This window comes from Apium graveolens, chromosome 6 (genome assembly GCF_009905375.1).
Source record: "Apium graveolens cultivar Ventura chromosome 6, ASM990537v1, whole genome shotgun sequence".
Classification (NCBI taxonomy): Eukaryota; Viridiplantae; Streptophyta; class Magnoliopsida; order Apiales; family Apiaceae; genus Apium; species Apium graveolens.
Window position 1 is genome coordinate 283,087,479 of NC_133652.1, and position 15,729 is coordinate 283,103,207.

General features: G+C 32.3%; 1 long non-coding RNA gene and 1 pseudogene across 1 annotated transcript; one reads left to right on the top strand and one right to left on the bottom strand.

Moving 5' to 3' along the window:
• Positions 1–3,249: 3,249 nt before the first annotated feature.
• Positions 3,250–4,924, bottom strand: LOC141668250 (uncharacterized). The gene is made up of 2 exons (XR_012552972.1): positions 4,443–4,924; positions 3,250–3,503 (listed from the first exon to the last, which is right to left on the bottom strand). It is a non-coding gene; the product is annotated as an uncharacterized LOC141668250 (long non-coding RNA).
• A 3,279-nt stretch (positions 4,925–8,203) lies between these two features.
• Positions 8,204–10,853, top strand: LOC141666123 (wall-associated receptor kinase 2-like; annotated as a pseudogene).
• The last annotated feature ends 4,876 nt before the right edge of the window (positions 10,854–15,729 follow it).

Consider the following 15,729-nt stretch of genomic DNA (forward strand, 5'->3'; position numbering starts at 1 on the left):
ATCCTGTTTTGGGTTTCAAAAATTTTGTTTTATTTACGTTTATCCGCTGCGTTTTATGCCTTCGGAACCCAACAATATTCTAACTTTTAAAATTGACTTACTTTAATAAGAGTGTTTGGAACACATTTGTAAAAAATTTCTTGCAGCGTGAGTGCTGAAAAGAGAGTCTTACTCATCAGTAGGGCTGTAATTCGAGTCGGGCGGCTCGCAAGCTCGCCCGGCTCGAACTCGTTTAATTGGGCTCGACTCTGTTTATTTATTTAAACGAGCCGAGTTTGGACAAAATTTTTGGCTCGTTTAATTACCCGAACCAGCTCGACTCGATTCGTAAAATTAAACGAGACGAGTTCGGATAGAGTTTTTGGCTTGATTAAGTGTAAAATTAAACGAGCCGGCTCGCCCGACGCGTTAAAATCGGCTCGTTTAGCTAAACAAGCTGGCTCGACTCGACTCGTGAAATTAAACGAGTCGAGTTCGGGCAGAGGGTTAGGCTCGATTAGTTAAACGAGTCGGCTCGGCTCGGCTCGGTTAATCTCGACTCGAATTACGCCCGGCTCGAAACTCGGCTCGCTCGACCCGAATTACAGCCCTACTCATCAGCGGTTTACAAATATGCACAAGCTTATTTTAACTATTATTATACAATTTATGTTGAGTTGTCTTTGCCTATTAAGAACAAAGGGGGATCCATGAGTTAGTTGTTCTCTTTGCAACAACAATTTTTTGATATTAATGAAATGCTATATATGCATTCTTCACGAATGATTTTTTTTTATCTTAAACTTCAATTTTGTGCATGATGGTGTAAATATTGGGTACACGAAAAATTACAAGAATTTTTTGGCGTCTCTTATGGTTGAGAACTTAATATCTATCATACGAGAATATGGCTGAGTATTCGGTCGGTTCAGGCGAAACCCGAACCACAACGAAATAACTGAAAACTGAGAGTGCGATTTTTTCTTAACCGAACTAGACCGAAGTTACAATTCGGACCGGTCCAAAACCGAACCGAATTATTCCGATTTATTTGGTTCGGTTCCAAAACCGACCAAAAAGTGTAAGCTAATTTGTGCAAATAAATTCATGTTGCGTTGGGAGAAGATTAGATTAAGAATCTTTTTTACATGAAAGAATCAAATAGATGTTGAAATTGAACCTGCATATGTGGCGCGACAAGGACAACGTGTCTGTCTATCAGTACTTTTGTCGGTCGACTGTTTCCATTTTGTTTAATATTTAGTTATTTACTATATTATATTATCTATAAAATATAAGTCAATATATATATATATATTATTCGGTTAATTCAGTTAAAACTGAAACAATATTTTAATAAACCGAACCGATTTTATTTCTGTTAAAATCGAAAAATCGAAATTTTGAGAAAAACTCAAACCAAACTGAACCAAATTTTACCGGTTCGGTTTGGTTTTTCAGTTTCGGTGTAGTTTTGCTCACCCCTATACGAGAACATACCTACTATACTATTCTGAGCAAATTTTTTCCATATGAAAATACTATCTCCAAGCCTAATTCTATGCCTCCCCTTAGTAAAATAAAAAAGAAAAATCACATTTTTCCACTTCCGTTTAATATTCCTCTTGTTTGTCTTTGTGGACCATCTCTCTTTTTCTTAAACAGAAATTACATAGGGCTGTATTTAAGCGCTAACTAGCCCACATCTTCCTCTCATTTGTGTGTACTAAAGAAAAGGGTCAATGTGGTTTTTCTCTTCTTTGAGAGCTGGGAAACTAGCCGTCTCAACTCCTCCGATAAAAATTTCAAATTATAAAGGTGGACTAATGAAAATGTTTGCTGTATAGAAATTTTTTGCCTCATTTTATTTGTGTTTATTTAATAGAAGTACAATATTAAATTAGATGTAAACTATGTTAGAGCATATTCAACCATGTAGAACCCTTAGTTAAAAATCATTAATATATACTATAAATAAAAAATATAGAGATTATATAAAAAAAAATTCATCTCCAATGGTACATTTCCCTTGTCTATAAATATAGTCAACCACTTGATGATGGCTATATTTGTTGAACCAATACAAACCTGTAACAAATATGTAAAAAAAATTCTAATCAATTATTACCATATTGAAGTAATATATTTTATTTATAACAACATAAAATTTTAATAACATAATATTTTTAAAATATTGCTAACCAATATAGACAATATCATCGAAGTACAATATCTTACAGATTCAACAAATTTTACATATTGTCTTACAAGTCCGATTTAGCCAACAAATTATAGCCAACACCATTGGAGATGCTCTTAAACAAGGAAGAATTTTCATTTTCTCCACATATGGATAGATATATAAAATGAAATTTATTAATTATGCCATAATTTATTGAAATGAGTTAAATTTACCATTCTATTTCTATGGATACACATCATAAGCTCAACTGACCCAAATTTTGTAAAATAGACTCTAAACATCAGTTTCGCAAAAGCTTCAAGGCATGGCGGTGATCAAGAGTGTTCTGTACGAAATTACATCATTACGAGTTCTATCAAGAGCATTTTGAAATGTTGAACCTGAAGGACATAATAGTTCTTACATCTTAATGTGTATAGTCTAACAGTAAGTTTCAATGTTCTAAAAGGAATCCGAGAGCTTATTGAATGAATTTTGTATGTCTTATAAGGATTGAGTATCTCTTAAGTTTAAAGTGCATGTGAGTTCAAGCATTGTAGAAATTGTTTTTATGGTCATATTTGGTAGTTGAATAATATTTTCCCCATCATTGATTTCTTCCCGTGACCCAGACTACTTTCACCTCATTATTCAGTGAAGAAGGGATTAAACATTGTTGATGTTGACCGATTCACAATTCATTTGAGTGAGTAAGGGATTAAGAATTGTTATTGTTGGTGGTGGATTCATTGTTCATGAGGTACCTGTATGTGTGTTTTGTTAATACATAATTTTTTTTATTATGTTACTCCCTCCGTCCCAACCATTTCTATAGGAATGGTTTGGCACGAAGGACAAAAAATTCATTAAAATACTATTAGTTTTGGTAAGGTAGTGAGATGAGAAATAAAGAAAAAGTGTAATTTAGTGAAAAAAATATAAAGTCAGGTAAAATGGTGAGACCATTAAATATTTAATGAATAAAGTGAGTGTAGTGTGAGGAAGTAGTGGATGTTGTTGATTTTTATATTATTAAATTTTTACTATTTTTGGAAGTTTGAAATGTTTAGAATTGAATGAGACATGTAAAAAAAAAAATATATAGAAATGAATGAGAGAGAGAGTATGTTTTATACAAATGGACTATCATTTACTAATTGAGCATGGAATAGTAAAGTACAATGGAATAATAAAGTATAAAGAACGCTGAAATTATACACATCAAGCTATTAAGAAATGAGTGCATGATGAAAGTAGAAAGTAATACTCGAACACAGTTGTTTCCCATAAGTATGTTGCATAATTAGTTTTCCTTGTTGCTCTTGTATTAACTTTGATCGACCTGCATAATTCCTACTAACATTAATTTATATAAAGTTAGATATATCAATTTATGTGTTTTATAATATATGATTATCTGTATTTATTATTTTTTAAATACACGATCTGAATAATTTTTACCAAATTCAGTTGTTACTTTTATAGAACAGGTTAACTATCATTTAAAATTTAAGAACATGCTAAATTTTGAAATATCTTATAGTGGAGTGGGGCACGCCCTCTAAGGATTATTCAGTATTAAATTTGTGCTTATGTAATGTATTTTTTAAAAAATATTATCTTTTGTAACAGATCAACCGAAAATTATTATATTTGTTTGTATATTAATGAAAAATCCAAATATTTATCATAATTGACTTATTAAAATTGGCTTACATGATTATATAATATAAAACTAAAAATAAAATATAAGATTTGATACGAGAGAACTAGACAATAAAGGAGATAATGTGAAATATATTAAAAAATTTAAAAACAAAAAATTGTGTATAAAGCTATAATAATAAAAAAATAATTGATTTATTGATACTAATAAAAAAGTGAGGGAAGCTATTAATAATACATTTCACCAACAAAATAATGATAGGTAAGACATATTACAATGATAGGTAAGACTATAAAATAATATAGGAATTTCAACACACTAACCTATAAATTTTTCAAGCCAAACTATAATGAAACATTGGGTAATCTTATAATTCCTTATTAATGTCATCATAGCCGGAGGTGAAGAACCTTATTCTGTTGGTTCGGAATAGGTTGTTGTTCAAATGGCATGATTTGGTGACTTGAAACGGTTTTATGCAATTGGCGAGGGTCAAACGCTCTGTTGTTCATGTTTTATAAGGGTCGTTTCTTACCAAAAGATGGAGATTATTAATATTAAAATTGAAAGAGGTAAATGAGACAATATGTAATCTTATTTTGGTTATTTAAGTACCTGCTACTTATTCTTAGCTGACAACAAAAGACTATTTTTGTTCTTTTGCATTACACCAATAAATGCACCAGGAAAGCTCCGCCAGCTTAGTAGAATTTGGAGTACAGAGATTTCGATGAGAATTTGGATCGTCACATATAAGCCCGCACTTACTTTTGCACTCGGTAGGAGGATTAAAACGAACAGCCGACACTTTTGGCTCTTCAACTTCATCTTTAGCAAGAACCAACGAACCCATCAAAACAACAAGCAAAAAAATCACTATCTTATTATTTTTCGAATCCATAATCGTCAATTTATTTGTTTTACAGTTAGCTACATATATATAGTTGAAATTCAAACTAATTATAGTAATTGAACCTCTAAATTTGGATTTGAATACATGCTGACATTGCTAAAATATGTAGGGTTTGCTTGTATTTCTCCTATATTCCATTACAGCCCTACAACAACATGTTTCATGTGCTCGGTACGTATGTAGGTAAATCCCTTTCATGAAATATACCCACACTTTAGTTTTTCATGATAAACATATATACATGCATACATGCTAGTTTTTTATATTTCCCACAACTTTACAGCTTTCATTTTCTAAATTTTGGTACAACAGCTATATTTAGTATATACTTATTCAGACGCTTTTTAACAACATTCAATTAATAGAAAATATAATTAACAATTTTTTTAAAAAATGAATATTAAAAGTTAAAGGTCACTATTACCAAACTATGTATATATATTATTTGGTTATTAAAAACGAAATGTACTAACTTGATTATATTTAGGAAATGAAATAATTTGTTTTTGCTAAACAGTTATTGAAATATTCGGTGAAGACAAATAATGATAGACAATATGTTCACATTACAGCTATAATAATTTTTTGTGTTTTGATATATTAACGCTAATAGCGTAAAAGTAGGGCTGTAATTCGAGCCGAGTTTTCTGGAGCTCGACTCGAACTCGACTCGATTAACTCGGTTCGACTCGACTCGAACTCGTTATCGAGCTCGAGCTCGAACAAGATTTTAGGCTCGATCAAAAACTCGAGCCGAGCCTAGTTTTTTTTGAACTCGACTCGAGCTCGACTCGATAAACTCGAACTCGAACTCGATTAATTTTTTTATATTTTATTAATATTTTTATTTTTTATATATGTTATTTCTTATGTTATTAATATTACTTATGTTTTTCTATATTTTTAATTTTTTTCCATTAATATAACTTGATGCTATATTTATTTGTTATTTACATGATTAATGATATTTTATTTTACTTATATTATTAATATGACTTATGTCTTTCTATATTTGTTATTTACATGATTGATAATTTTTTCTGGATATGTATATATATTTTGATATTGGTCATTTGTCACTTTGTGTATATTTAAGGGACCCCTTTCATACTTTTATTTGTTTGAAAATGTTTGCATTTGTTTTTTTCAATCGGTTGCTTCAAAGTTCAGATGTCTTCCTATATATTGTCCCTTTTTCTACCCAAGGGTGTTTTTTGGTCAACCTTAATAAAGATTATTTAATTTAAAGATTTTTTAAATTTTTCTCAATATATATGTAATTATTTTATTCCATTATACATATAAATTATAAAATATTTTAGCTACCGACATTATAAAACCTTCTTTATTGCTATTGTACACAAAATAGTGCTCGTATGATTATTAAAAAAATATTTTAATTTCATTCTAGCGTATCATTTATAAATACTTGTTGACTCGCATTTCTTGTCATGCTAAATTTTTTCTAGTAAAAATTTCTGGTCACATTTTTAGTCTATCAATTTTTCATGTAACATTTATTTTGTTTCAAAACTAATTTTGTTTTCAACTGAATTAGATTTGTATTGCATCAATTATTAATATTTTATAGAAAAATAAGAATTTATTAATTTGAAAGAGTAAAACAAAAAAGAATCAAGTTGGAGTTGAAGCAAGTAAAATTGTTATCGAGTTTCGTTTGATTTTATTTTAAAATAAAAAGGACAGTTACGAATTTTACATCAAATAATCTCTCCAATATAGAGTTTCTATTTTTTTATTTAAATCATGAATCTATAGAGTATTCTTTTATTTTAGTTTCAAAAGTTATCATTTATTTCAAAATCTAACGGTCCTTTATAGTAATAATGTATTACTACTATATTAATATTTTATTATAAATCCGATTCATACTTTTGATAGTTTTCTAAATTCTAATTGAGATGTCAACTAATTAGATCTAAATTTATAATATAGTGATAAGTTAATAGGTATATTATATAACTATGATATTAATTACACCAAAAAAATTTAATTATGGTGTATTGCTATTAATTAAAATTATTATTTTTATAATTGTTATTTATTAATGATTTAATGTCTATTGCGTACTTTTGTTTTAAAAAAAATAAAAATTACTTTTCTCCCCCGAGTCCCGAAAACAATAAAATTATCACTTTACTTTATTTATCATATATATAAGATATACAATATACAATATAGAAAAATATGTACATTTTTAAGAAATATGAAGATAGAGTTAAACAAAATTATTAAAATAGATGATTTGAAAAATTATACTAACAAAGGTGTTGTTATTTGTTTTCTAGTTTATACATATATTTGAATATTTTGTTAGATTTACCTCAGAGCACATGTATGTTATTTTGAACATTTATTTATTGTTATTAATAGTGAAACTAATGTTTTCAAATTATAAGTCAAAATTTCAAAAAAGAAATATTTTTACGAAGGTAAAAATAAAACTCGAATAACTCGATAAAAACACGATAACTCGAAAACATGTTAAAAACTCGATAAACTCGTAGGTTCAATAAACTCGATAAGGACTCGATAACTCGAAAATATGTGAAAAAACTCGATAAACTCGAAAACTCGTTAAAAAACTCGTTAAGCTCGAAAATTCGAGAACTGCTCGAACTCGGCTCGTGTATTACCCGTGCCGAGCTCGAACACACAATTCAGGCTCGATTATTTTCAGGCTCAACTCGACTCTTTAAAAAAAAGCTCGAACTCGATTGCAAAAAACTCGAACTCGGCTCGACTCGGCTCGAATTACAGCCTACGTAAAAGTCAAGGACACTACTCCTGCATTGGACTTGTACCCGGGCAGGCAAGGCATGTTTGATAGGCTTAGGCAATACACGTGCAGTGAAATGTTTTCACAAATGAGTAAAAATTTAGCTGGCAGGAAATAAATTCAAGGTTAAGACTCCATGTGCTACTCATCTCCTCTGTTCGGTTATATTATATAGGCTTGATTTTGTCACCGAAGTTGAATAAAAATATAATATGAGAAAAAAATAAGAAAAAAAGAAAAAATGATGAGATTGATTAATATATAAAGTGTGTAGTGTAAGAAAAACATGATTGTAAAAGTGGGTGTAGTTTATTTATTTTTTTATTATAAAACTATACTAATTTTGTTAATTCTGAAATGTATAAATTTAAATAAATTATTCCACAAAGAAAATTATATAAAAATGAACATGAGACGTATATGTCCACTCTGATCAGTATTTATTCACATAAGTCATAACATTTGCCGACTAACAATGATAGTCCAGAGATGTTACACTGATTGGTAAGACATGTTTCATAGGCAACACACGTGATAGGAAAACCAAAACTTTCAGAAATAAAATTTGGCAGAAACCTATATAAAACCCTTATAAAACCTTAAGCAATCAATCAAGGATTAAGACCCTGTATAATCTTTAGATTTCTTTCAATCTGCTCAAATATGGACCCTATTTTTTACTTGTTACTAGCTTTGCTCACTCCAGTTACTATTCATTCCATGCCCTCAACACTACAAGTAGGAGCTTCAACAGCACTAGCCTACAAATTTTCCAAGCCCAACTGTAATAAAACATGTGGTAACCTTACAATTCCTTACCCCTTTGGCACAAGTAAAGGTTGTTACCTTGAAAGCAAATATAATTCTTTTCTTGTAACTTGCAGGGATGCAGTTCCTTATCTTTCAAAAAGTTATATAAAAGTACTTAATATTTCACTTGATGATCATCACATTCATGTGTTAGGCAATGTATCTCGCCAATGTTATGATGAATTGGGAAATTTCAGCAGTGACATTAGATACTACTTCAAATTATCAAAGTTTCGGATAAATAGTGCACGCAATAAATTTACGGTCCTTGGATGTTCCACTTTTGGGCAAATTGCAGGTTCTCAGTTTGAAAACTACAAAACTGGATGTTCCTCGACATGTGACAGTGTTGAAACCGTAGTAAATGGCTCATGTTCTGGCACTGGGTGTTGCGAAATCCCGATCCCAGTAGGCACGACGGCCTTAAACGTGAGTGTTGATAATATTGATAACGTTTCAGTGACGAAAGTTCCATGTAGCTCGGCTTTTATTGCCGAAGAAGGTGCATACAACTTTTCTTCTTTGGATTTAATGGCATCAAGGAAAACTTCATATCCAATTACAGTTGACTGGGCGGTTGGAGATGAAACATGCTCATCAGCAAAGAAAAACAAAACAAGCTATGCTTGTGTTGTCTCTGGTAGCACTTGCACGGACTCAATCTATGGCTCGAGTGCAGGTTACCAGTGCAGTTGCCCAAATGGATTTGAGGGCAACCCTTACTTGACTAATGGTTGCATATGTAAGTTTAATTGTTCTTATAAATTGTAACAAATTTTATTCAATCCAATTTTAATACCTTAAAACTTTTTTCTCCAGATATTGATCAATGTGCCAAATCAATTAATTGGTGTAATAGTCCTGCAAAATGTGAAAACCAACAAGGGGTGGTCGTATGTGTTTGTCCACCTGGTTACCAAACAGATGGGAACAAAGGTTGTTATAAAGTTAGCGATGCCCATGGATCAAGGCCTTTTGGACCAGCCATCGCAATAGGTATATATCAAACTAATACTTCTTACTATTACAATCTTCAGTCTCAATTTTTTGGAATGAGTCTTATTCTATAGGATGTTTTGAATAAATATTCGTCCATATTATTTTTCAGAACGTGTCAATCAACTCTTTACATAATCTGCAATATTTTACCAAGAAGCCAACCAAAAGTTCTGATCGTCTCAATTTATGATCATGATCTAAATTGCAGCCGCAGGCACCAGCATTTTTGTTTTAGTGGCCGGGAGTTCTTGGATATATCGGCACCGGGCAAAAAAAAAGCATATCAAGCAGAAACACAAGTTTTTTATGCAAAATGGTGGATTTACACTAAGACAAGAACTCTCCAAAGACGATGGATTAGCCCAAACGGCCAGACTCTTTACTGAAGAAGAACTAAAAAAAGCCACTAATAATTTTGATGAACATGAAATCATTGGTCGTGGGGGTTGTGGAACTGTTTATAAAGGAGTGCTTTCACCTAACAATTTAGTAGTAGCTATAAAGAAGTCGAAAGTGAGCGAACAAATGCAGATTTCGCAATTCATCAACGAGGTAATCATTCTTTGCAGGATCAACCACATTAATGTAGTAAAATTAATAGGCTGTTGTCTGGAAACACAAGTCCCCTTGCTAGTTTATGAGTTCATAAACAGTGGCACCCTCTTCGACCACCTTCATAACAGAGTTAATGGTTCCTACCTGTCATGGGAATGTTGCCTTCGTATAGCTGCAGAAATTGCAGAAGCGATTGCTTATTTACATTCGGCTGCTTCTCCCCCGATAATTCACAGAGACATAAAAAGCACCAACATACTACTTGACGAAAATCTTGTGGCAAAAGTCGCAGATTTTGGAGCATCTAAAATAGTGCCACGAGATCATGCAGAAATTGCTACTCTGGTGCAAGGCACATTTGGGTACATAGATCCTGAATACCTTTACTCAAGTGAACTGACCGAGAAAAGCGATGTTTATAGTTTCGGGGTTCTTTTGGCAGAGATTTTAACAGGAGAGCGAGCGGTTTCGTTTAATAGGCCAGAGGAAGATAGAAACCTTGCAGTGTACTTTGTATCTTCTATGAAGCTTGGTAATGGTATGCCAAACATTATCCATAAGAGTTTTGTAGAGGATGACAAGAACATTGAGCAAATCAAACAAGTAGTTATGCTGACAGCTAGGTGCTTGAAAATGACTGCAAACTAAAGGCCGAGTATGAGGGAACTAGCAATGGAGCTAGAGCGTCTTAAAACATTGGTTGAAACACCATGGGCAGATAACAGATCAATTAGTGATCTTAATGAGACCAGGTCCTTGCAGACCCACAGTGTGGCTCCAGATGCTGTTGGCAGCACTAATGTTGGTTCTAGTTCAATAACTGAATTTGAGGACTTGAATGTCAAAGTAAAGGAGACAGAAGTATCGGAATGATAAAGTATTGTGACGTAAGAGGAGACTGTTTCACAAGTAAAATTGTAGTAGCTGTAGGAGGCGAATCATTTCCATAACTCAGCTTATAACTAGGAGTCCTTATTTTAGCTATAGGATGGTGTGTTGTATGTTATGCCTTCTCTATATTACTAGCTTAATATATTTTCATTTCTATTTTATATACGTATTTTATAAAAATTCTATATAAATATTTAAATACTAAATAATGATTAGATAATTGAAATTTCATTATGTATAATTTCAAAGTTAAATTCAAATAGTATTTTAGTATGTGATTGATGAGGTCTTATTTATAAATAATAATATAAATAATAACGTAAATATTTGTTGTTGGTAAAGTTCGAACCTGAAAACTTATATGTTTCTTTATAAATAATAATATAAAAATTTGTTGTTAACGAGATTCGAACATGAAAATTATATGTATTTTATAAATAATAATATAAATTTTTGTTGTTGACGGGATTCGAAACAGAGAACTTGTGGAGTATATTTTTTTAGTATTTGGATCTAACAGTTTTAATTATTTGATGAAGAAGATCCGACGCTGTTGATGGAAAAGGATAAACAAAATCAGAGGGTAAACAAACTACAAATTTGGGTTATTATTTTATATTCTGTAGATGATTTTGCTATGCATCTGCAAGTGCCTTCTGACTTTTCAATATTATGCAGCTTATCTAAAAATTTTATGCCTACTACATATTTTCACTTTTTTAAAAATTAGTATAAATTTTGTCTGATAAATTTAGTTTCGCTCGTGTGAAATGAAATCAAAACTAAACAAAACATCATTTCCCGGTAGGTGTTTTACAAAAAATTATATACAAAAATTTATATGAACATGATGAGTCCTCTATCCTTCTATATATAATAACCTAACATAGGTAAAAAATTAATAAGACATTTTATTCATGTGAAATTACGGATTTATCCTTGTATATATATATATAAAAATTATTAGTGGGAATCGAACCAAAGCCTACCCATTAGTTATAACCATACAATACCACTATTCCGCGATGTTTTTAATGTTCTTAATCAAGCAATTAATATGTGTGTCGCTTAAAAGTAAAATTTGAGTCTCGTATTATAATTCATATAATAATATTTTTAGCCACATATATATAGTTAGTTATATATTTCTAAATGACTAAAATTGCAATTTCATATACGTGTATAGGTAAAGACTACCTTAGAATGCACCAAAGGTGTGCTGACTTCTGATGTTTGTCTCTATTGTTGGTTGTTGATAGCTGTCATTGTCGCGTGTCCATGTTCATGCCTCACATGCTCCTCCCTGATAGGCTATGATGTTGGCTTGTATTTGGGCTAGGCAAGACCCGGCACATCCCTGAGCCCGGCTCGTCCTCTGACTGGGTTAGACTCTAGCTGCGAGGTCACCTTGCTCCTAGACTGGGCCTGTTCTTGGTTATCCATGTGAGCATGGCCCATCCTATTAGTTTGCTTTTGGATATAAGGGGTGTTGGCTTTTCTTGGGCTAAGTCCATTCTAGTGGTACGTTGACCCATAGCCGGGATGCTTTTACTCTATCATTTTTCCCCACTCCCTTATGCAGATTTTCTCGATGAGGGAGTAAAGTAAGGATACACGGTGGTGCCGACCTTGAAGAAACAAATTGGCTGCTTCCTTGCCCTCCAATCCGGGTTTGGGTGTAGAGACCAATCCGGATTAAAGGAAAAAAAGTTGGCTGCCTTGGAGAAATATTTTACTTCTTACCACCCAATCCGGGTATGGTGTGTAGAGACCAATCTGGATTAAAGGTGAAAAAGTTGGTTCTCGTGGATAAAAGTTTTATTTATTTCCGGATTCAAGTAGAGGAAGTTTTTTTCCTTGGAGAAATTTTTTGCATATTTCTTGCCGCCCAACCCGGGTCTAGTGTGTAGAGACCAATCCGGATTCAAGGAGAAAAAGTTGATTGCCTTGAAAAAAAAATTCTTCTTTCTTGCCCCCCAATGCCTCCCAATACCACATTCACCAAATTTTTGCTTTTTCTCGATCCTTCTTATTTCCCATTAGTATCCCAGGATATGTATTGGCTCATGTTCTCTTTCTTGATTTACTCCTCGATGAAGTACTTGAGAGATATACAATTCTTCATTTTATGGCCATGTGCTTCATGATAATGACAATGTCGATTTTAGGGCCGGCTCTCCGGGGGAGTCTTTATTGGTTTTGGCGGGTAATAGAATTGCTTGTTCTTAATCTCCTTTATGTTTTCCCCTTGGGTCAGGTTTTGTAGAGTCCAATACGGCGCTTGTCTAGGCTCCCTTGCTTGCTTAGTTCCAATCTGACTCATGTCTAAGCTCCCTCATTTGCTTTGTTGGTCATGGGTCACTCTTGGATTCCATTCTAGGACCAAGTCTCTCAAATATGGGAGTGTTCTACACCACGTGAGTCTTCCGGCTTTGTTTGAATTTTTTGTCCTGATGATAACCCTCTTTCGGTTGGTTATCAGAGTTTTTGCTCATGGATCCCCCATTATGGGTCATTCTCACAGATTGAAGCACATCTATATCCATGATGAATATGGCGCCCATGGAATAGGAAGCAGCCTGGCTCTGAGGTTCCTTGTAGATCAGCTCCACAATATAACTTTCGTTATGTTCCGGGTCCAAGTTCCTTCGAAAAATGCTTAGAGCTTCCTGCTCATCTAAGTTGAAGATCTTATTGATTGATTCCTGGAAATGCTTCATATAGGCTGAGAGAGATTAATTGTCACATTGGAGGATAGTTTTCAGATGGCACATGTGTAGCTCATGTGTCTTGTTAGCTCAGAACCTCCTAAGAAAAGCTCCCCGGGATTCCTTCCAGTTGTAAATGCTTCGGGAGGGTATCTGGATGAACAATCTATGGGCCACTCCCTTGAGAGTTGATGTGAATAATATGGACTTGGTTAAGTCATTATAATAATATATTTGGGATATCTGTTTGAAATAATTCAAGTATTTTTCCGGGTCTCCCAGTCTGTCAAATGAATCAAAATTATAATGTTTAAGGCATCTTTGCCGTGGAATGGCATCTAGGGAATGGCTGAAGGGTGTTAGGATTTTCGCAACCTCAATTCCAGAGTCCTTCTCCATTTTTCTTTGTAGTTCATAATGTTGGGTTTCGGGGTATAAAAATGCAGTGGAAACAAAAAATAAAACTGTAAAAACAAAATAAAACTGAAACCCACCGCATGATCCATTCGAAAAACATTATTTAATGCATAGATGAGATGTTTACCTTCAAGAGATTTACGATTATGATTATCAAAATAAAATCCTAGCTTTAACCGAACACCACATATCCCTCCTTAATGATCTACGCCGTAGAGGTATCCACAAGAAAGCTGATACGGAGGAGGCGTGTGCTAGCACCAAGAACAGACCTGTTTTCCCCTCCCTTTCACCTTTAGCTGCTAGGTTTTTATGTTTTTATCTAATAAAAATGTAACCCTAATTTTAGCAGTAAGGATGTTTATATAGAGAGGTCAAAAAGAGTCCTAACACTAATCCGCGTTAGAGTTTTCTTAAAATATGAAATTTTATTTATTTAATAGTTAAGTCTCACTGAATTATCAAATAACATCTGAATTTTGGATTTAGTAATATACAAATATGATAACATTTATCCCATTAATTAAGTACGACTTAATTAATAATAAATAATTTGAATCTTCTATTTTATTCAAATCCGAATTTGAATTAAAGAATCCTCAAAGCTTTCTTTGTGTGACCCTATAGGTCATTATTACGATGGAAAGAATTTAAATAGCCAACATTTAAATTATAAACAATGAGCGACATCTAGTAATACATCATTGCTATCCAAGTAATAATAATTAAATCGGTGATCGACTAAACCTTTCATAAATAATGTACAAATGTAATATAATCTATTAAATCAAATATTATAGATTAAACTCGAGGCATGTTATTTGTCATCCTCTTCATGGTTTAATCCAGGTTTTTTTGATCAACGAGTATACTATCATTTCAAATCAATATTTGAGCGCGGCGCCACGCATTTCATAGTCTAGCTCATATAAGAGGCCAATAATATCTCTCAAAAATTAGGAGGGTTAAATCCTTTCTAGATCATTCATAATTCTCACACAATTCCTAATATACCCGAAGTCCATTTTTATCATTACCCGGTAAAAGATAACTTTTGTTCTAATTGTAAGTGTAGGTGCCCTAGAGGCAATACATTATTATTTTAAATTTTTATGTCAGTTGATCATTCAATAAATGTATTTATTATGATCTTAATCACTGCGATATTTTGTTAGCATAATAAATGTCCTTAGAATCATGATACACATTTTATAGTTTAAGTACATGACTTGAACTTGAGATTATATAATATATCATATTCTTAATGGTCCCTAGTCGAGTATTATTATATAGGACAATAATAATACTCCCTTCATCCCATTTTACTTGTCACATTTCCTTTTATAGAAGTCAAATTGACTATTTTTTGACCAAGTATTAAACATTACTTTTATATTATTTCAAAAAATTAAAAATTATATATTAAAGTAGATTAAATCCACTTGCTAATGATGTAATTTTTTTATTTTGTTTAATTATAAAATAATAATAAACTTCGGTCAAACTTTAGTCAATTTGACTGGGTCAAAGTCAAATGTGACAAATAAAATGGGATGGAGGGAGTACATAGATAGACTAGTATGTTGTTTGACAAGATAACCACATCTCATTGGTTATAAATATGTGGATACTAAAGTCAATACATAGGTACATATGAGAGTACATGGTACTGGACAGACCCACAGTGAGATTCTTCATGTCTAATAAAGTCATAAGAAAGACTCACAGTGATAATGGTGTAATGATCCTTTGACTTGAAATCATTATGTTTCTATACGAGGATTAATATACTTTGACTACATTAAAAGT